This window comes from Peromyscus eremicus, chromosome 1 (assembly GCF_949786415.1).
Source record: "Peromyscus eremicus chromosome 1, PerEre_H2_v1, whole genome shotgun sequence".
In the NCBI taxonomy this organism is placed as follows: domain Eukaryota; kingdom Metazoa; phylum Chordata; class Mammalia; order Rodentia; family Cricetidae; genus Peromyscus; species Peromyscus eremicus.
In genome coordinates, this window is record NC_081416.1 from 139,716,277 (window position 1) to 139,736,004 (window position 19,728).

The 19,728-nt window shown below is 49.3% G+C and overlaps 11 non-coding genes across 11 annotated transcripts; all 11 read left to right on the forward strand.

Moving 5' to 3' along the window:
• The first annotated feature begins 225 nt into the window (after nucleotides 1-225).
• Nucleotides 226-304, forward strand: LOC131902958 (small nucleolar RNA SNORD115). The gene has a single exon (XR_009377225.1). It is a non-coding gene; the product is annotated as a small nucleolar RNA SNORD115 (small nucleolar RNA).
• Nucleotides 305-2,130: 1,826 nt separating this feature from the next.
• Nucleotides 2,131-2,209, forward strand: LOC131902959 (small nucleolar RNA SNORD115). The gene has a single exon (XR_009377226.1). It is a non-coding gene; the product is annotated as a small nucleolar RNA SNORD115 (small nucleolar RNA).
• Nucleotides 2,210-4,021: 1,812 nt separating this feature from the next.
• Nucleotides 4,022-4,100, forward strand: LOC131902960 (small nucleolar RNA SNORD115). Its single transcript, XR_009377227.1, has one exon. It is a non-coding gene; the product is annotated as a small nucleolar RNA SNORD115 (small nucleolar RNA).
• A 1,830-nt stretch (nucleotides 4,101-5,930) lies between these two features.
• On the forward strand, nucleotides 5,931-6,009 carry LOC131902961 (small nucleolar RNA SNORD115). The gene has a single exon (XR_009377228.1). It is a non-coding gene; the product is annotated as a small nucleolar RNA SNORD115 (small nucleolar RNA).
• A 1,819-nt stretch (nucleotides 6,010-7,828) lies between these two features.
• Nucleotides 7,829-7,907, forward strand: LOC131902962 (small nucleolar RNA SNORD115). The gene has a single exon (XR_009377229.1). It is a non-coding gene; the product is annotated as a small nucleolar RNA SNORD115 (small nucleolar RNA).
• A 1,816-nt stretch (nucleotides 7,908-9,723) lies between these two features.
• LOC131903012 (small nucleolar RNA SNORD115) lies at nucleotides 9,724-9,802 on the forward strand. The gene has a single exon (XR_009377275.1). It is a non-coding gene; the product is annotated as a small nucleolar RNA SNORD115 (small nucleolar RNA).
• A 1,822-nt stretch (nucleotides 9,803-11,624) lies between these two features.
• Nucleotides 11,625-11,703, forward strand: LOC131902964 (small nucleolar RNA SNORD115). Its single transcript, XR_009377230.1, has one exon. It is a non-coding gene; the product is annotated as a small nucleolar RNA SNORD115 (small nucleolar RNA).
• A 1,805-nt stretch (nucleotides 11,704-13,508) lies between these two features.
• On the forward strand, nucleotides 13,509-13,587 carry LOC131902965 (small nucleolar RNA SNORD115). The gene has a single exon (XR_009377231.1). It is a non-coding gene; the product is annotated as a small nucleolar RNA SNORD115 (small nucleolar RNA).
• Nucleotides 13,588-15,411: 1,824 nt separating this feature from the next.
• Nucleotides 15,412-15,490, forward strand: LOC131902966 (small nucleolar RNA SNORD115). Its single transcript, XR_009377232.1, has one exon. It is a non-coding gene; the product is annotated as a small nucleolar RNA SNORD115 (small nucleolar RNA).
• A 1,814-nt stretch (nucleotides 15,491-17,304) lies between these two features.
• LOC131902967 (small nucleolar RNA SNORD115) lies at nucleotides 17,305-17,383 on the forward strand. The gene has a single exon (XR_009377233.1). It is a non-coding gene; the product is annotated as a small nucleolar RNA SNORD115 (small nucleolar RNA).
• Nucleotides 17,384-19,207: 1,824 nt separating this feature from the next.
• Nucleotides 19,208-19,286, forward strand: LOC131903032 (small nucleolar RNA SNORD115). The gene has a single exon (XR_009377294.1). It is a non-coding gene; the product is annotated as a small nucleolar RNA SNORD115 (small nucleolar RNA).
• The last annotated feature ends 442 nt before the right edge of the window (nucleotides 19,287-19,728 follow it).

Consider the following 19,728-nt stretch of genomic DNA (forward strand, 5'->3'; position numbering starts at 1 on the left):
CATCAAAAGAGTGCCCTGACATCCTCCCCTTTCTTCCTCTCAAAAAGGTTCCCTTAGGAAGAAGAGAACTCATTCTGCTGCTTCCGTTGAAGCAGAGTTCACCAGGCCCAGCTGTCCTTTGGGCCTAACCTTCTCATGGCCAAGGCCCTCTTCAGCAATGGCAGCCCTGGTAAGCAATGTTGTTTGTGTCCTAAACGCATGTGTCGCTGTGCTCTCCGGAAACCTGGGTCTATGATGACAAACCTATGTCACGAAGAGAGATGATGACATAAAAATCATGCTCAATAGGATTACGCTGAGGCCCAAGCTGCAGGGCAGGAGAGAAACAGGTGCCTCGTCTCCTTGTGGCTTCCTTGAGGCCCAATTCTCAGGCCCTGCTTCCCAAAGCCCTGTTTCCCCTCCTGGGGAATCCAAGCTATCCAGGTGCACATACCTAGGAGAGCCCTGAGGGCTCCATTCCAAAGCACCTGGTGTGACTCTCTAGCCTCATGCAAGGCTTTAGCGCCCAACACGCTGCTCATGTCCCTGTCTCCTGTGCTGTCTTTCAGTGACCTGGGATGCCGTTTCCCAGCCCGAAGCATCCTGGCACATTTCAGGTAATTGGAAATATCAACCCAAGGGCTGGGAATCTCTAAACATCGTGTGCCCTCACCTTCTAAAGCCTCTGACACCCCAAGAACCTTTCCAGCTTAGAAGCAATGCCTCTAGGCTCTGGCCTGATGGAGGCAATCTTCTACCCTTCTGACCTATGGGTGCAGAATGGCAATTCCAAATGTATACACTGTCCTGGACAATTCCAAGGAATTTGGACAGGAGCCACTGCTCAGGGACTGCAGCGCAATACCCATAGGTAGAGTCAAGAAGCCCAGACTTTTCTGGTTCATGGCACAGGGATAGAACAAGTTACCCTCCACTTGACTGTCCCGCCTAGTTGGATCCTAGCACCTCCCATACAGACTAGGTCGGATGGGCGGGGGAAGACCTTCAAGGTCACACTGTGACACAAGGCATGAGACCCACATCCATCATGAAGGGGCTTTGAGGAAGGGCCACCTGGCACACCCTAGAGCTCACGGTGGGCCGAGGCAACTTCTTTGCATATCGGACTTAGGGACATCTCGAAGGACATCTACTGAAGGACAGGGCCCACAAAGCGTTCCCTACCCCTGTGCCTTACAGAGGCCACTCTATTGACCTCCCTTCCATCAGGCCACTGGAGCCAAGGCAGGATTGTTTTTCTGGGCAGGCATTCTCTTCCTGGCCGCAAGGCAAAGAGCCCTGATTCTTTTCAGACCCTCTCTACCATAGGCATTCTCAACGAATGTCAGCTCCATGTATATCCTACAAAGCTCTAAAAACACACTTCTGTGACGACTGTGATTTGGAATTTCCCCAGGGGTGTAAAGGAGGCTAGTGACACAGGCTGGGGACCAGCAAATGATGCCCCTGGTACAATGGATTTTTTTATGGAGTGATTGATCTGTGAGTATCAGCCATTAGATACATATATACATATATTATTTATTTATGTATTTATTTATTTATTTATTTATTTATTTATTTATGCATTTGTATATATATATATGGTTCTCTACCATGGAGAACTGATGAGAGTTCTCTGACTTGGTGGGGCCAAGGCAGGAATCACAAGGAAAAAAGATGTAATTAGCCCTGTATAGTGTCTTGACAATTGTCATCTGTCTAAGTCTAAAAGTCAGAGCACGAGGGGAAAGGTGCCTTTACTGAAAAACTCACATTAAAATTTGGGCATGCAAGACAGGAAACTATGCCTTACTGTGTGGCAGGACTCACCATTTGATTTTCCAATGGCCCGAGATTTCCTAAACCTTGTCATGCGTTCAGACCATGGTCCCATTCCGCAGACCGAGCAGTGTCATCAGTGGCCCACCTCAAGAGTGCCCTGATATCCTCCCCTTTCTTCTTCCCGAAAAGGTTCCCTTAGGAAGAAGAGAACTCATTCTGCTGCTTCCCTTGAAGCAGAGTTCACCAGGCCCAGCTGTCCTTTGGGCGTAACCTTCTCACGGCCAATCCCTCTTCATCAATGGCAACCCTGGTAAGCAATGTTGTTTGTGTCCTAAACGCATGTGTCGCTGTGCTCTCCGGAAACCTGGGTCTATGATGACAAACCTATGTCACGAAGAGAGATGATGACATAAAAATCATGCTCAATAGGATTACGCTGAGGCCCAAGCTGCAGGGCAGGAGAGAAACAGGTGCCTCGTCTCTTTGTGGCTTCCTTGAGGCCCAATTCTCAGGCCCTGCTTCCCAAAGCCCTGTTTCCCCTCCTGGGGAATCCAAGCTATCCAGGTGTACATACCTAGGAGAGCCCTGAGGGCTCCATTCCAAAGCACCTGGTGTGACTCTCTAGCCTCATGCAAGGCTTTAGTGCCCAACAAGCTGCTCATGTCCCTGTCTCCTGTGCTGTCTTTCAGTGACCTGGGATGCCGTTTCACAGCCCGAAGCATCCTGGCACATTTCAGGTAATTGGAAATATCCACCCAAGGGCTGGGAATCTCTAAACATCGTGTGCCCTCGCCTTCTAAAGCCTCTGACACCCCAAGAACCTTTCCAGTTTAGAAGCAAGGCCTCCAGGCTCTGGCCTGATGGAGGCAATCTTCTACTCTTCTGACCTATGGGTGCAGAATGGCAATTCCAAATGTATACACTGTCCTGGACAATTCCAAGGAATTTGGACAGGAGCCACTGATCAGGGACTGCAGCGCAATACCCATAGGTAGAGTCAGGGGGCCCAGACTTTTCTGGTTCATGGCACAGGGATAGAACAAGTTACCCCCCACTTGACTGTCCCGCGTAGTTGGATCCTAGCACCTCCCATACAGACTAGGTCGGATGGGCGGGGGAAGACCTTCAAGGTCACACTGTGACACAAGGCATGAGACCCACATCCATCATGAAGTGGCTTTGAGGAAGGGCCACCTGGCACACCCTAGAGCTCACGGTGGGCCGAGGCAACTTCTCGGGCATATCGGACTTAGGGACATCTCCAAGGACATCTACTGAAGGACAGGGCCCACAAAGCGTTCCCTACCCCTGTGCCTTACAGAGGCCACTCTATTGACCTCCCTTCCATCAGGCCACTGGAGCCAAGGCAGGATTGTTTTTCGGGGCAGGCATTCTCTTCCTGGCCGCAAGGCCAAGAGCCCTGATTCTTTTCAGACCCTCTCTACCGTAAGCATTCTCAACGAATGTCAGCTCCATGTATATCCTACAAAGCTCTAAAAACACACTTCTGTGACGACTGTGATTTGGAATTTCCCCAGGGGTGTAAAGGAGGCTAGTGACACAGGCTGGGGACCAGCAAATGATGCCCCTGGTACGATGGATTTTTTTATGGAGTGATTGATCTGTGGGTATCAGCCATTAGATACATATATACATATATTATTTATTTATTTATTTATTTATTTATTTATGCATTTGTATATATATATATGGTTCTCTACCATGGAGAACTGATGAGAGTTCTCTGACTGGGTAGGGCCAAGGCAATAATCACAAGGAAAAAAGATGTAATTAGCCCTGTATAGTGTCTTGACAATTGTCATCAGTCTAAGTCTAAAAGTCAGAGCACGAGGGGAAATGTGCCTTTACTGAAAAACTCACATTAAAATTTGGGCATGCAAGACAGGAAACTATGCCTTACTGTGTGGCAGGACTCACCATTTGATTTTCCAAGGGCCCGAGATTTCCTACACCTTGTCATGCGTTCAGACCATGGTCCCATCCCGCAGACCGAGCAGTGTCATCAGTGGCCCACCTCAAGAGTGCCCTGATATCCTCCCCTTTCTTCCTCCCAAAAAGGTTCCCTTAGGAAGAAGAGAACTCATTCTGCTGCTTCCCTTGAAGCAGAGTTCACCAGGCCCAGCTGTCCTTTGGGCCTAACCTTCTCACGGCCAAGTCCCTCTTCAGCAATGGCAGCCCTGGTAAGCAATGTTGTTTGTGTCCTAAACGCATGTGTCGCTGTGCTCTTCGGAAACCTGGGTCTATGATGACAAACCTATGTCACGAAGAGAGATGATGACATAAAAATCATGCTCAATAGGATTACGCTGAGGCCCAAGCTGCAGGGCAGGAGAGAAACAGGTGCCTCGTCTCCTTGTGGCTTCCTTGAGGCCCAATTCTCAGGCCCTGCTTCCCAAAGCCCTGATTCCCCTCCTGGGGAATCCAAGATATCCAGGTGCACATACCTAGGAGAGCCCTGAGGGCTCCATTCCAAAGCACCTGGTGTGACTCTCTAGCCTCATGCAAGGCTTTAGCGCCCAACACGCTGCTCATGTCCCTGTCTCCTGTGCTGTCTTTCAGTGACCTGGGATGCCGTTTCCCAGCCCGAAGCATCCTGGCACATTTCAGGTAATTGGAAATATCAACCCAAGGGCTGGGAATCTCTAAACATCGTGTGCCCTCAACTTCTAAATCCTCTGACACCCCAAGAACCTTTCCAGCTTAGAAGCAAGGCCTCCAGGCTCTGGCCTGATGGAGGCAATCTTCTACCCTTCTGACCTATGGGTGCAGAATGGCAATTCCAAATGTATACACTGTCCTGGACAATTCCAAGGAAATTGGACAGGAGCCACTGCTCAGGGACTGCAGCGCAATACCCATAGGTAGAGTCAGGAGGCCCAGACGTTTCTGGTTCATGGCACAGGGATAGAACAAGTTACCCTCCACTTGACTGTCCCGCGTAGTTGGATCCTAGCACCTCCCATACAGACTAGGTCGGATGGGCGGGGGAAGACCTTCAAGGTCACACTGTGACACAAGGCATGAGACCCACATCCATCATGAAGGGGCTTTGAGGAAGGGCCACCTGGCACACACTAGAGCTCTCGGTGGGCCGAGGCAACTTCTTGGGCATATCGGACTTAGGGACATCTCCAAGGACATCTACTGAAGGACAGGGCCCACAAAGCGTTCCCTACCCCTGTGCCTTACAGAGGCCACTCTATTGACCTCCCTTCCATCAGGCCACTGGAGCCAAGGCAGGATTGTTTTTTGGGGCAGGCTTTCTCTTCCTGGCCAAAAGGCCAAGAGCCCTGATTGTTTTCAGACCCTCTCTACCGTAGGCATTCTCAACGAATGTCAGCACCATGTATATCCTACAAAGCTCTAAAAACACACTTCTGTGACCACTGTGATTTGGAATTTCCCCACGGGTGTAAAGGAGGCTAGTGACACAGGCTGGGGACCAGCAAATGACGCCCCTGGTACAATTGATATTTTATGGAGTGATTTATCTATGGGTATAAGCCATTAGATACATATATACATATATTATTTATTTATGTATTTATTTATTTATTTATTTATTTATTTATTTATTTATGCATTTGTATATATATATATGGTTCTCTACCATGGAGAACTGATGAGAGTTCTCTGACTTGGTGGGGCCAAGGCAGGAATCACAAGGAAAAAAGATGTAATTAGCCCTGTATAGTGTCTTGACAATTGTCATCAGTCTAAGTCTAAAAGTCAGAGCACGAGGAGAAAGGTGCCTTTGCTGAAAAACTCACATAAAATTTGGACATGCAAGACAGGAAACTATGCCTTACTGTGTGGCAGGACTCACCATTTGATTTTCCAAGGGCCCGAGATTTCCTAAACCTTGTCATGCGTTCAGACCATGGTCCCATCCCGCAGACCGAGCAGTGTCATCAGTAGCCCATCAAAAGAGTGCCCTGACATCCTCCCCTTTCTTCCTCTCAAAAAGGTTCCCTTAGGAAGAAGAGAACTCATTCTGCTGCTTCCGTTGAAGCAGAGTTCACCAGGCCCAGCTGTCCTTTGGGCCTAACCTTCTCATGGCCAAGGCCCTCTTCAGCAATGGCAGCCCTGGTAAGCAATGTTGTTTGTGTCCTAAACGCATGTGTCGCTGTGCTCTCCGGAAACCTGGGTCTATGATGACAAACCTATGTCACGAAGAGAGATGATGACATAAAAATCATGCTCAATAGGATTACGCTGAGGCCCAAGCTGCAGGGCAGGAGAGAAACAGGTGCCTCGTCTCCTTGTGGCTTCCTTGAGGCCCAATTCTCAGGCCCTGCTTCCCAAAGCCCTGTTTCCCCTCCTGGGGAATCCAAGCTATCCAGGTGCACATACCTAGGAGAGCCCTGAGGGCTCCATTCCAAAGCACCTGGTGTGACTCTCTAGCCTCATGCAAGGCTTTAGCGCCCAACACGCTGCTCATGTCCCTGTCTCCTGTGCTGTCTTTCAGTGACCTGGGATGCCGTTTCCCAGCCCGAAGCATCCTGGCACATTTCAGGTAATTGGAAATATCAACCCAAGGGCTGGGAATCTCTAAACATCGTGTGCCCTCACCTTCTAAAGCCTCTGACACCCCAAGAACCTTTCCAGCTTAGAAGCAATGCCTCTAGGCTCTGGCCTGATGGAGGCAATCTTCTACCCTTCTGACCTATGGGTGCAGAATGGCAATTCCAAATGTATACACTGTCCTGGACAATTCCAAGGAATTTGGACAGGAGCCACTGCTCAGGGACTGCAGCGCAATACCCATAGGTAGAGTCAAGAAGCCCAGACTTTTCTGGTTCATGGCACAGGGATAGAACAAGTTACCCTCCACTTGACTGTCCCGCCTAGTTGGATCCTAGCACCTCCCATACAGACTAGGTCGGATGGGCGGGGGAAGACCTTCAAGGTCACACTGTGACACAAGGCATGAGACCCACATCCATCATGAAGGGGCTTTGAGGAAGGGCAACCTGGCACACCCTAGAGCTCACGGTGGGCCGAGGCAACTTCTTTGCATATCGGACTTAGGGACATCTCGAAGGACATCTACTGAAGGACAGGGCCCACAAAGCGTTCCCTACCCCTGTGCCTTACAGAGGCCACTCTATTGACCTCCCTTCCATCAGGCCACTGGAGCCAAGGCAGGATTGTTTTTCTGGGCAGGCATTCTCTTCCTGGCCGCAAGGCAAAGAGCCCTGATTCTTTTCAGACCCTCTCTACCGTAGGCATTCTCAACGAATGTCAGCTCCATGTATATCCTACAAAGCTCTAAAAACACACTTCTGTGACGACTGTGATTTGGAATTTCCCCAGGGGTGTAAAGGAGGCTAGTGACACAGGCTGGGGACCAGCAAATGATGCCCCTGGTACAATGGATTTTTTTATGGAGTGATTGATCTGTGAGTATCAGCCATTAGATACATATATACATATATTATTTATTTATGTATTTATTTATTTATTTATTTATTTATGCATTTGTATATATATATATGGTTCTCTACCATGGAGAACTGATGAGAGTTCTCTGACTTGGTGGGGCCAAGGCAGGAATCACAAGGAAAAAAGATGTAATTAGCCCTGTATAGTGTCTTGACAATTGTCATCTGTCTAAGTCTAAAAGTCAGAGCACGAGGGGAAAGGTGCCTTTACTGAAAAACTCACATTAAAATTTGGGCATGCAAGACAGGAAACTATGCCTTACTGTGTGGCAGGACTCACCATTTGATTTTCCAATGGCCCGAGATTTCCTAAACCTTGTCATGCGTTCAGACCATGGTCCCATCCCGCAGACCGAGCAGTGTCATCAGTGGCCCACCTCAAGAGTGCCCTGATATCCTCCCCTTTCTTCTTCCCGAAAAGGTTCCCTTAGGAAGAAGAGAACTCATTCTGCTGCTTCCCTTGAAGCAGAGTTCACCAGGCCCAGCTGTCCTTTGGGCCTAACCTTCTCACGGCCAAGTCCCTCTTCATCAATGGCAACCCTGGTAAGCAATGTTGTTTGTGTCCTAAACGCATGTGTCGCTGTGCTCTCCGGAAACCTGGGTCTATGATGACAAACCTATGTCACGAAGAGAGATGATGACATAAAAATCATGCTCAATAGGATTACGCTGAGGCCCAAGCTGCAGGGCAGGAGAGAAACAGGTGCCTCGTCTCCTTGTGGCTTCCTTGAGGCCCAATTCTCAGGCCCTGCTTCCCAAAGCCCTGTTTCCCCTCCTGGGGAATCCAAGCTATCCAGGTGCACATACCTAGGAGAGCCCTGAGGGCTCCATTCCAAAGCACCTGGTGTGACTCTCTAGCCTCATGCAAGGCTTTAGTGCCCAACAAGCTGCTCATGTCCCTGTCTCCTGTGCTGTCTTTCAGTGACCTGGGATGCCGTTTCACAGCCCGAAGCATCCTGGCACATTTCAGGTAATTGGAAATATCAACCCAAGGGCTGGGAATCTCTAAACATCGTGTGCCCTCGCCTTTTAAAGCCTCTGACACCCCAAGAACCTTTCCAGCTTAGAAGCAAGGCCTCCAGGCTCTGGCCTGATGGAGGCAATCTTCTACTCTTCTGACCTATGGGTGCAGAATGGCAATTCCAAATGTATACACTGTCCTGGACAATTCCAAGGAATTTGGACAGGAGCCACTGATCAGGGACTGCAGCGCAATACCCATAGGTAGAGTCAGGGGGCCCAGACTTTTCTGGTTCATGGCACAGGGATAGAACAAGTTACCCCCCACTTGACTGTCCCGCGTAGTTGGATCCTAGCACCTCCCATACAGACTAGGTCGGATGGGCGGGGGAAGACCTTCAAGGTCACACTGTGACACAAGGCATGAGACCCACATCCATCATGAAGTGGCTTTGAGGAAGGGCCACCTGGCACACCCTAGAGCTCACGGTGGGCCGAGGCAACTTCTTGGGCATATCGGACTTAGGGACATCTCCAAGGACATCTACTGAAGGACAGGGCCCACAAAGCGTTCCCTACCCCTGTGCCTTACAGAGGCCACTCTATTGACCTCCCTTCCATCAGGCCACTGGAGCCAAGGCAGGATTGTTTTTCGGGACAGGCATTCTCTTCCTGGCCGCAAGGCCAAGAGCCCTGATTCTTTTCAGACCCTCTCTACCGTAAGCATTCTCAACGAATGTCAGCTCCATGTATATCCTACAAAGCTCTAAAAACACACTTCTGTGACGACTGTGATTTGGAATTTCCCCAGGGGTGTAAAGGAGGCTAGTGACACAGGCTGGGGACCAGCAAATGATGCCCATGGTACGATGGATTTTTTTATGGAGTGATTGATCTGTGGGTATCAGCCATTAGATACATATATACATATATTATTTATTTATTTATTTATTTATTTATTTATTTATGCATTTGTATATATATATATGGTTCTCTACCATGGAGAACTGATGAGAGTTCTCTGACTGGGTAGGGCCAAGGCAATAATCACAAGGAAAAAAGATGTAATTAGCCCTGTATAGTGTCTTGACAATTGTCATCAGTCTAAGTCTAAAAGTCAGAGCACGAGGGGAAATGTGCCTTTACTGAAAAACTCACATTAAAATTTGGGCATGCAAGACAGGAAACTATGCCTTACTGTGTGGCAGGACTCACCATTTGATTTTCCAAGGGCCCGAGATTTCCTACACCTTGTCATGCGTTCAGACCATGGTCCCATCCCGCAGACCGAGCAGTGTCATCAGTGGCCCACCTCAAGAGTGCCCTGATATCCTCCCCTTTCTTCCTCCCAAAAAGGTTCCCTTAGGAAGAAGAGAACTCATTCTGCTGCTTCCCTTGAAGCAGAGTTCACCAGGCCCAGCTGTCCTTTGGGCCTAACCTTCTCACGGCCAAGTCCCTCTTCAGCAATGGCAGCCCTGGTAAGCAATGTTGTTTGTGTCCTAAACGCATGTGTCGCTGTGCTCTCCGGAAACCTGGGTCTACGATGACAAACCTATGTCACGAAGAGAGATGATGACATAAAAATCATGCTCAATAGGATTACGCTGAGGCCCAAGCTGCAGGGCAGGAGAGAAACAGGTGCCTCGTCTCCTTGTGGCTTCCTTGAGGCCCAATTCTCAGGCCCTGCTTCCCAAAGCCCTGATTCCCCTCCTGGGGAATCCAAGATATCCAGGTGCACATACCTAGGAGAGCCCTGAGGGCTCCATTCCAAAGCACCTGGTGTGACTCTCTAGCCTCATGCAAGGCTTTAGCGCCCAACACGCTGCTCATGTCCCTGTCTCCTGTGCTGTCTTTCAGTGACCTGGGATGCCGTTTCCCAGCCCGAAGCATCCTGGCACATTTCAGGTAATTGGAAATATCAACCCAAGGGCTGGGAATCTCTAAACATCGTGTGCCCTCAACTTCTAAATCCTCTGACACCCCAAGAACCTTTCCAGCTTAGAAGCAAGGCCTCCAGGCTCTGGCCTGATGGAGGCAATCTTCTACCCTTCTGACCTATGGGTGCAGAATGGCAATTCCAAATGTATACACTGTCCTGGACAATTCCAAGGAAATTGGACAGGAGCCACTGCTCAGGGACTGCAGCGCAATACCCATAGGTAGAGTCAGGAGGCCCAGACGTTTCTGGTTCATGGCACAGGGATAGAACAAGTTACCCTCCACTTGACTGTCCCGCGTAGTTGGATCCTAGCACCTCCCATACAGACTAGGTCGGATGGGCGGGGGAAGACCTTCAAGGTCACACTGTGACACAAGGCATGAGACCCACATCCATCATGAAGGGGCTTTGAGGAAGGGCCACCTGGCACACACTAGAGCTCTCGGTGGGCCGAGGCAACTTCTTGGGCATATCGGACTTAGGGACATCTCCAAGGACATCTACTGAAGGACAGGGCCCACAAAGCGTTCCCTACCCCTGTGCCTTACAGAGGCCACTCTATTGACCTCCCTTCCATCAGGCCACTGGAGCCAAGGCAGGATTGTTTTTTGGGGCAGGCTTTCTCTTCCTGGCCAAAAGGCCAAGAGCCCTGATTGTTTTCAGACCCTCTCTACCGTAGGCATTCTCAACGAATGTCAGCACCATGTATATCCTACAAAGCTCTAAAAACACACTTCTGTGACCACTGTGATTTGGAATTTCCCCACGGGTGTAAAGGAGGCTAGTGACACAGGCTGGGGACCAGCAAATGACGCCCCTGGTACAATTGATATTTTATGGAGTGATTTATCTATGGGTATAAGCCATTAGATACATATATACATATATTATTTATTTATGTATTTATTTATTTATTTATTTATTTATTTATGCATTTGTATATATATATATGGTTCTCTACCATGGAGAACTGATGAGAGTTCTCTGACTTGGTGGGGCCAAGGCAGGAATCACAAGGAAAAAAGATGTAATTAGCCCTGTATAGTGTCTTGACAATTGTCATCAGTCTAAGTCTAAAAGTCAGAGCACGAGGAGAAAGGTGCCTTTGCTGAAAAACTCACATAAAATTTGGACATGCAAGACAGGAAACTATGCCTTACTGTGTGGCAGGACTCACCATTTGATTTTCCAAGGGCCCGAGATTTCCTAAACCTTGTCATGCGTTCAGACCATGGTCCCATCCCGCAGACCGAGCAGTGTCATCAGTAGCCCATCAAAAGAGTGCCCTGACATCCTCCCCTTTCTTCCTCTCAAAAAGGTTCCCTTAGGAAGAAGAGAACTCATTCTGCTGCTTCCGTTGAAGCAGAGTTCACCAGGCCCAGCTGTCCTTTGGGCCTAACCTTCTCATGGCCAAGGCCCTCTTCAGCAATGGCAGCCCTGGTAAGCAATGTTGTTTGTGTCCTAAACGCATGTGTCGCTGTGCTCTCCGGAAACCTGGGTCTATGATGACAAACCTATGTCACGAAGAGAGATGATGACATAAAAATCATGCTCAATAGGATTACGCTGAGGCCCAAGCTGCAGGGCAGGAGAGAAACAGGTGCCTCGTCTCCTTGTGGCTTCCTTGAGGCCCAATTCTCAGGCCCTGCTTCCCAAAGCCCTGTTTCCCCTCCTGGGGAATCCAAGCTATCCAGGTGCACATACCTAGGAGAGCCCTGAGGGCTCCATTCCAAAGCACCTGGTGTGACTCTCTAGCCTCATGCAAGGCTTTAGCGCCCAACACGCTGCTCATGTCCCTGTCTCCTGTGCTGTCTTTCAGTGACCTGGGATGCCGTTTCCCAGCCCGAAGCATCCTGGCACATTTCAGGTAATTGGAAATATCAACCCAAGGGCTGGGAATCTCTAAACATCGTGTGCCCTCACCTTCTAAAGCCTCTGACACCCCAAGAACCTTTCCAGCTTAGAAGCAATGCCTCTAGGCTCTGGCCTGATGGAGGCAATCTTCTACCCTTCTGACCTATGGGTGCAGAATGGCAATTCCAAATGTATACACTGTCCTGGACAATTCCAAGGAATTTGGACAGGAGCCACTGCTCAGGGACTGCAGCGCAATACCCATAGGTAGAGTCAAGAAGCCCAGACTTTTCTGGTTCATGGCACAGGGATAGAACAAGTTACCCTCCACTTGACTGTCCCGCCTAGTTGGATCCTAGCACCTCCCATACAGACTAGGTCGGATGGGTGGTGGAAGACCTTCAAGGTCACACTGTGACACAAGGCATGAGACCCACATCCATCATGAAGGGGCTTTGAGGAAGGGCCACCTGGCACACCCTAGAGCTCACGGTGGGCCGAGGCAACTTCTTTGCATATCGGACTTAGGGACATCTCGAAGGACATCTACTGAAGGACAGGGCCCACAAAGCGTTCCCTACCCCTGTGCCTTACAGAGGCCACTCTATTGACCTCCCTTCCATCAGGCCACTGGAGCCAAGGCAGGATTGTTTTTCGGGGCAGGCATTCTCTTCCTGGCCGCAAGGCCAAGAGCCCTGATTCTTTTCAGACCCTCTCTACCGTAGGCATTCTCAACGAATGTCAGCTCCATGTATATCCTACAAAGCTCTAAAAACACACTTCTGTGACGACTGTGATTTGGAATTTCCCCAGGGGTGTAAAGGAGGCTAGTGACACAGGCTGGGGACCAGCAAATGATGCCCCTGGTACAATGGATTTTTTATGGAGTGATTTATCTATGGGTATCAGCCATTAGATACATATGTACATATATTTTTTATTTATATATTTATTTATTTATGCATTTGTATATATATATATGGTTCTCTACCATGGAGAACTGATGAGAGTTCTCTGACTTGGTGGGGCCAAGGCAGGAATCACAAGGAAAAAAGATGTAATTAGCCCTGTATAGTGTCTTGACAATTGTCATCTGTCTAAGTCTAAAAGTCAGAGCACGAGGGGAAAGGTGCCTTTACTGAAAAACTCACATTAAAATTTGGGCATGCAAGACAGGAAACTATGCCTTACTGTGTGGCAGGACTCACCATTTGATTTTCCAGGTCCGGAGATTTCCTAAACCTTGTCATGCGTTCAGACCATGGTCCCATCCCGCAGACCGAGCAGTGTCATCAGTGGCCCACCTCAAGAGTGCCCTGATATCCTCCCCTTTCTTCTTCACGAAAAGGATCCCTTAGGAAGAAGAGAACTCATTCTGCTGCTTCCCTTGAAGCAGAGTTCACCAGGCCCAGCTGTCCTTTGGGCCTAACCTTCTCACGGCCAAGTCCCTCTTCAGCAATGGCAGCCCTGGTAAGCAATGTTGTTTGTGTCCTAAACGCATGTGTCGCTGTGCTCTCCGGAAACCTGGGTCTATGATGACAAACCTATGTCACGAAGAGAGATGATGACATAAAAATCATGCTCAATAGGATTACGCTGAGGCCCAAGCTGCAGGGCAGGAGAGAAACAGGTGCCTCATCTCCTTGTGGCTTCCTTGAGGCCCAATTCTCAGGCCCTGCTTCCCAAAGCCCTGTTTCCCCTCCTGGGGAATCCAAGCTATCCAGGTGCACATACCTAGGAGAGCCCTGAGGGCTCCATTCCAAAGCACCTGGTGTGACTCTCTAGCCTCATGCAAGGCTTTAGTGCCCAACAAGCTGCTCATGTCCCTGTCTCCTGTGCTGTCTTTCAGTGACCTGGGATGCCGTTTCACAGCCCGAAGCATCCTGGCACATTTCAGGTAATTGGAAATATCAACCCAAGGGCTGGGAATCTCTAAACATCGTGTGCCCTCGCCTTCTAAAGCCTCTGACACCCCAAGAACCTTTCCAGCTTAGAAGCAAGGCCTCCAGGCTCTGGCCTGATGGAGGCAATCTTCTACCCTTCTGACCTATGGGTGCAGAATGGCAATTCCAAATGTATACACTGTCCTGGACAATTCCAAGGAATTTGGACAGGAGCCAATGATCAGGGACTGCGGCGCAATACCCATAGGAAGAGTCAGGAGGCCCAGACTTTTCTGGTTCATGGCACAGGGATAGAACAAGTTACCCTCCACTTGACTGTCCCGCCTAGTTGGATCCTAGCACCTCCCATACAGACTAGGTCGGATGGGCGGGGGAAGACCTTCAAGGTCACACTGTGACACAAGGCATGAGACCCACATCCATCATGAAGGGGCTTTGAGGAAGGGCCATCTGGCACACCCTAGAGCTCACGGTGGGCCGAGGCAACTTCTTGGGCATATCGGACTTAGGGACATCTCGAAGGACATCTACTGAAGGACAGGGCCCACAAAGCGTTCCCTACCCCTGTGCCTTACAGAGGCCACTCTATTGACCTCCCTTCCATCAGGCCACTGGAGCCAAGGCAGGATTGTTTTTCGGGGCAGGCATTCTCTTCCTGGCCGCAAGGCCAAGAGCCCTGATTGTTTTCAGACCCTCTCTACCGTAGGCATTCTCAACGAATGTCAGCTCCATGTATATCCTACAAAGCTCTAAAAACACACTTCTGTGACGACTGTGATTTGGAATTTCCCCACGGGTGTAAAGGAGGCTAGTGACACAGGCTGGGGACCAGCAAATGACGCCCCTGGTACAATGGATTTTTTTATGGAGTGATTTATCTATGGGTATCAGCCATTAGATACATATATACATGTATTATTTATTTATGTATTTATTTATTTATTTATTTTTTTATTTATGCATTTGTATATATATATATGGTTCTCTACCATGAAGAACTGATGAGAGTTCTCTGACTTGGTGGGGCCAAGGCAGGAATCACAAGGAAAAAAGATGTAATTAGCCCTGTATAGTGTCTTGACAATTGTCATCAGTCTAAGTCTAAAAGTCAGAGCACGAGGAGAAAGGTGCATTTGCTGAAAAACTCACATTAAAATTTGGACATGCAAGAAAGGAACCTATGCCTTACTGTGTGGCAGGACTCACCATTTGATTTTCCAAGGGCCCGAGATTTCCTAAACCTTGTCATGCGTTAAGACCATGGTCCCATCCCGCAGACCGAGCAGTGTCATCAGTAGCCCATCAAAAGAGTGCCCTGACATCCTCCCCTTTCTTCCTCTCAAAAAGGTTCCCTTAGGAAGAAGAGAACTCATTCTGCTGCTTCCCTTGAAGCAGAGTTCACCAGGCCCAGCTGTCCTTTGGGCCTAACCTTCTCATGGCCAAGGCCCTCTTCAGCAATGGCAGCCCTGGTAAGCAATGTTGTTTGTGTCCTAAACGCATGTGTCGCTGTGCTCTCCGGAAACCTGGGTCTATGATGACAAACCTATGTCACGAAGAGAGATGATGACATAAAAATCATGCTCAATAGGATTACGCTGAGGCCCAAGCTGCAGGGCAGGAGAGAAACAGGTGCCTCGTCTCCTTGTGGCTTCCTTGAGGCCCAATTCTCAGGCCCTGCTTCCCAAAGCCCTGTTTCCCCTCCTGGGGAATCCAAGCTATCCAGGTGCACATACCTAGGAGAGCCCTGAGGGCTCCATTCCAAAGCACCTGGTGTGACTCTCTAGCCTCATGCAAGGCTTTAGCGCCCAACACGCTGCTCATGTCCCTGTCTCCTGTGCTGTCTTTCAGTGACCTGGGATGCCGTTTCCCAGCCCGAAGCATCCTGGCACATTTCAGGTAATTGGAAATATCAACCCAAGGGCTGGGAATCTCTAAACATCGTGTGCCCTCACCTTCTAAAGCCTCTGACACCCCAAGAACCTTTCCAGCTTAGAAGCAATGCCTCTAGGCTCTGGCCTGATGGAGGCAATCTTCTACCCTTCTGACCTATGGGTGCAGAATGGCAATTCCAAATGTATACACTGTCCTGGACAATTCCAAGGAATTTGGACAGGAGCCACTGCTCAGGGACTGCAGCGCAATACCCATAGGTAGAGTCAAGAAGCCCAGACTTTTCTGGTTCATGGCACAGGGATAGAACAAGTTACCCTCCACTTGACTGTCCCGCCTAGTTGGATCCTAGCACCTCCCATACAGACTAGGTCGGATGGGCGGGGGAAGACCTTCAAGGTCACACTGTGACACAAGGCATGAGACCCACATCCATCATGAAGGGGCTTTGAGGAAGGGCCACCTGGCACACCCTAGAGCTCACGGTGGGCCGAGGCAACTTCTTTGCATATCGGACTTAGGGACATCTCGAAGGACATCTACTGAAGGACAGGGCCCACAAAGCGTTCCCTACCCCTGTGCCTTACAGAGGCCACTCTATTGACCTCCCTTCCATCAGGCCACTGGAGCCAAGGCAGGATTGTTTTTCGGGGCAGGCATTCTCTTCCTGGCCGCAAGGCCAAGAGCCCTGATTGTTTTCAGACCCTCTCTACCGTAGGCATTCTCAACGAATGTCAGCTCCATGTATATCCTACAAAGCTCTAAAAACACAATTCTGTGACGACTGTGATTTGGAATTTCCCCAGGGGTGTAAAGGAGGCTAGTGACACAGGCTGGGGACCAGCAAATGATGCCCCTGGTACAATGGATTTTTTATGGAGTGATTTATCTATGGGTATCAGCCATTAGATACATATGTACATATATTTTTTATTTATATATTTATTTATTTATTTATTTATGCATTTGTATATATATATATGGTTCTCTACCATGGAGAACTGATGAGAGTTCTCTGACTTGGTGGGGCCAAGGCAGGAATCACAAGGAAAAAAGATGTAATTAGCCCTGTATAGTGTCTTGACAATTGTCATCTGTCCAAGTCTAAAAGTCAGAGCACGAGGGGAAAGGTGCCTTTACTGAAAAACTCACATTAAAATTTGGGCATGCAAGACAGGAAACTATGCCTTACTGTGTGGCAGGACTCACCATTTGATTTTCCAAGGTCCGGAGATTTCCTAAACCTTGTCATGCGTTCAGACCATGGTCCCATCCCGCAGACCGAGCAGTGTCATCAGTGGCCCACCTCAAGAGTGCCCTGATATCCTCCCCTTTCTTCTTCCCGAAAAGGATCCCTTAGGAAGAAGAGAACTCATTCTGCTGCTTCCCTTGAAGCAGAGTTCACCAGGCCCAGCTGTCCTTTGGGCCTAACCTTCTCACGGCCAAGTCCCTCTTCAGCAATGGCAGCCCTGGTAAGCAATGTTGTTTGTGTCCTAAACGCATGTGTCGCTGTGCTCTCCGGAAACCTGGGTCTATGATGACAAACCTATGTCACGAAGAGAGATGATGACATAAAAATCATGCTCAATAGGATTACGCTGAGGCCCAAGCTGCAGGGCAGGAGAGAAACAGGTGCCTCGTCTCCTTGTGGCTTCCTTGAGGCCCAATTCTCAGGCCCTGCTTCCCAAAGCCCTGTTTCCCCTCCTGGGGAATCCAAGCTATCCAGGTGCACATACCTAGGAGAGCCCTGAGGGCTCCATTCCAAAGCACCTGGTGTGACTCTCTAGCCTCATGCAAGGCTTTAGTGCCCAACAAGCTGCTCATGTCCCTGTCTCCTGTGCTGTCTTTCAGTGACCTGGGATGCCGTTTCCCAGCCCGAAGCATCCTGGCACATTTCAGGTAATTGGAAATATCAACCCAAGGGCTGGGAATCTCTAAACATCGTGTGCCCTCGCCTTCTAAAGCCTCTGACACCCCAAGAACCTTTCCAGCTTATAAGCAAGGCCTCCAGGCTCTGGCCTGATGGAGGCAATCTTCTACCCTTCTGACCTATGGGTGCAGAATGGCAATTCCAAATGTATACACTGTCCTGGACAATTCCAAGGAATTTGGACAGGAGCCACTGATCAGGGACTGCGGCGCAATACCCATAGGAAGAGTCAGGAGGCCCAGACTTTTCTGGTTCATGGCACAGGGATAGAACAAGTTACCCTCCACTTGACTGTCCCACCTAGTTGGATCCTAGCACCTCCCATACAGACTAGGTCGGATGGGCGGGGGAAGACCTTCAAGGTCACACTGTGACACAAGGCATGAGACCCACATCCATCATGAAGGGGCTTTGAGGAAGGGCCATCTGGCACACCCTAGAGCTCACGGTGGGCCGAGGCAACTTCTTGGGCATATCGGACTTAGGGACATCTCGAAGGACATCTACTGAAGGACAGGGCCCACAAAGCGTTCCCTACCCCTGTGCCTTACAGAGGCCACTCTATTGACCTCCCTTCCATCAGGCCACTGGAGCCAAGGCAGGATTGTTTTTCGGGGCAGGCATTCTCTTCCTGGCCGCAAGGCCAAGAGCCCTGATTGTTTTCAGACCCTCTCTACCGTAGGCATTCTCAACGAATGTCAGCTCCATGTATATCCTACAAAGCTCTAAAAACACACTTCTGTGACGACTGTGATTTGGAATTTCCCCACGGGTGTAAAGGAGGCTAGTGACACAGGCTGGGGACCAGCAAATGACGCCCCTGGTACAATGGATTTTTTTATGGAGTGATTTATCTATGGGTATCAGCCATTAGATACATATATACATGTATTATTTATTTATGTATTTATTTATTTATTTATTTTTTTATTTATGCATTTGTATATATATATATGGTTCTCTACCATGAAGAACTGATGAGAGTTCTCTGACTTGGTGGGGCCAAGGCAGGAATCACAAGGAAAAAAGATGTAATTAGCCCTGTATAGTGTCTTGACAATTGTCATCAGTCTAAGTCTAAAAGTCAGAGCACGAGGAGAAAGGTGCATTTGCTGAAAAACTCACATTAAAATTTGGACATGCAAGAAAGGAACCTATGCCTTACTGTGTGGCAGGACTCACCATTTGATTTTCCAAGGGCCCGAGATTTCCTAAACCTTGTCATGCGTTAAGACCATGGTCCCATCCCGCAGACCGAGCAGTGTCATCAGTGGCCCACCAAAAGAGTGCCCTGACTTCCTCCCCTTTCTTCCTCCCGAAAAGGTTCCCTTAGGAAGAAGAGAACTCATTCTGCTGCTTCCCCTCAAGCAGAGTTCACCAGGCCCAGCTGTCCTTTGGGCCTAACCTTCTCACGGCCAAGTCCCTCTTCAGCAATGGCAGCCCTGGTAAGCAATGTTGTTTGTGTCCTAAACGCATGTGTCGCTGTGCTCTCCGGAAACCTGGGTCTAAGATGACAAACCTATGTCACGAAGAGAGATGATGACATAAAAATCATGCTCAATAGGATTACGCTGAGGCCCAAGCTGCAGGGCAGGAGAGAAACAGGTGCCTCGTCTCCTTGTGGCTTCCTTGAGGCCCAATTCTCAGGCCCTGCTTCCCAAAGCCCTGTTTCCCCTCCTGGGGAATCCAAGCTATCCAGGTGCACATACCTAGGAGAGCCCTGAGGGCTCCATTCCAAAGCACCTGGTGTGACTCTCTAGCCTCATGCAATGCTTTAGCGCCCAACACGCTGCTCATGTCCCTGTCTCCTGTGCTGTCTTTCAGTGACCTGGGATGCCGTTTCCCAGCCCGAAGCATCCTGGCACATTTCAGGTAATTGGAAATATCAACCCAAGGGCTGGGAATCTCTAAACATCGTGTGCCCTCACCTTCTAAAGCCTCTGACACCCCAAGAACCTTTCCACCTTAGAAGCAAGGCCTCCAGGCTCTGGCCTGATGGAGGCAATCTTCTACCCTTCTGAC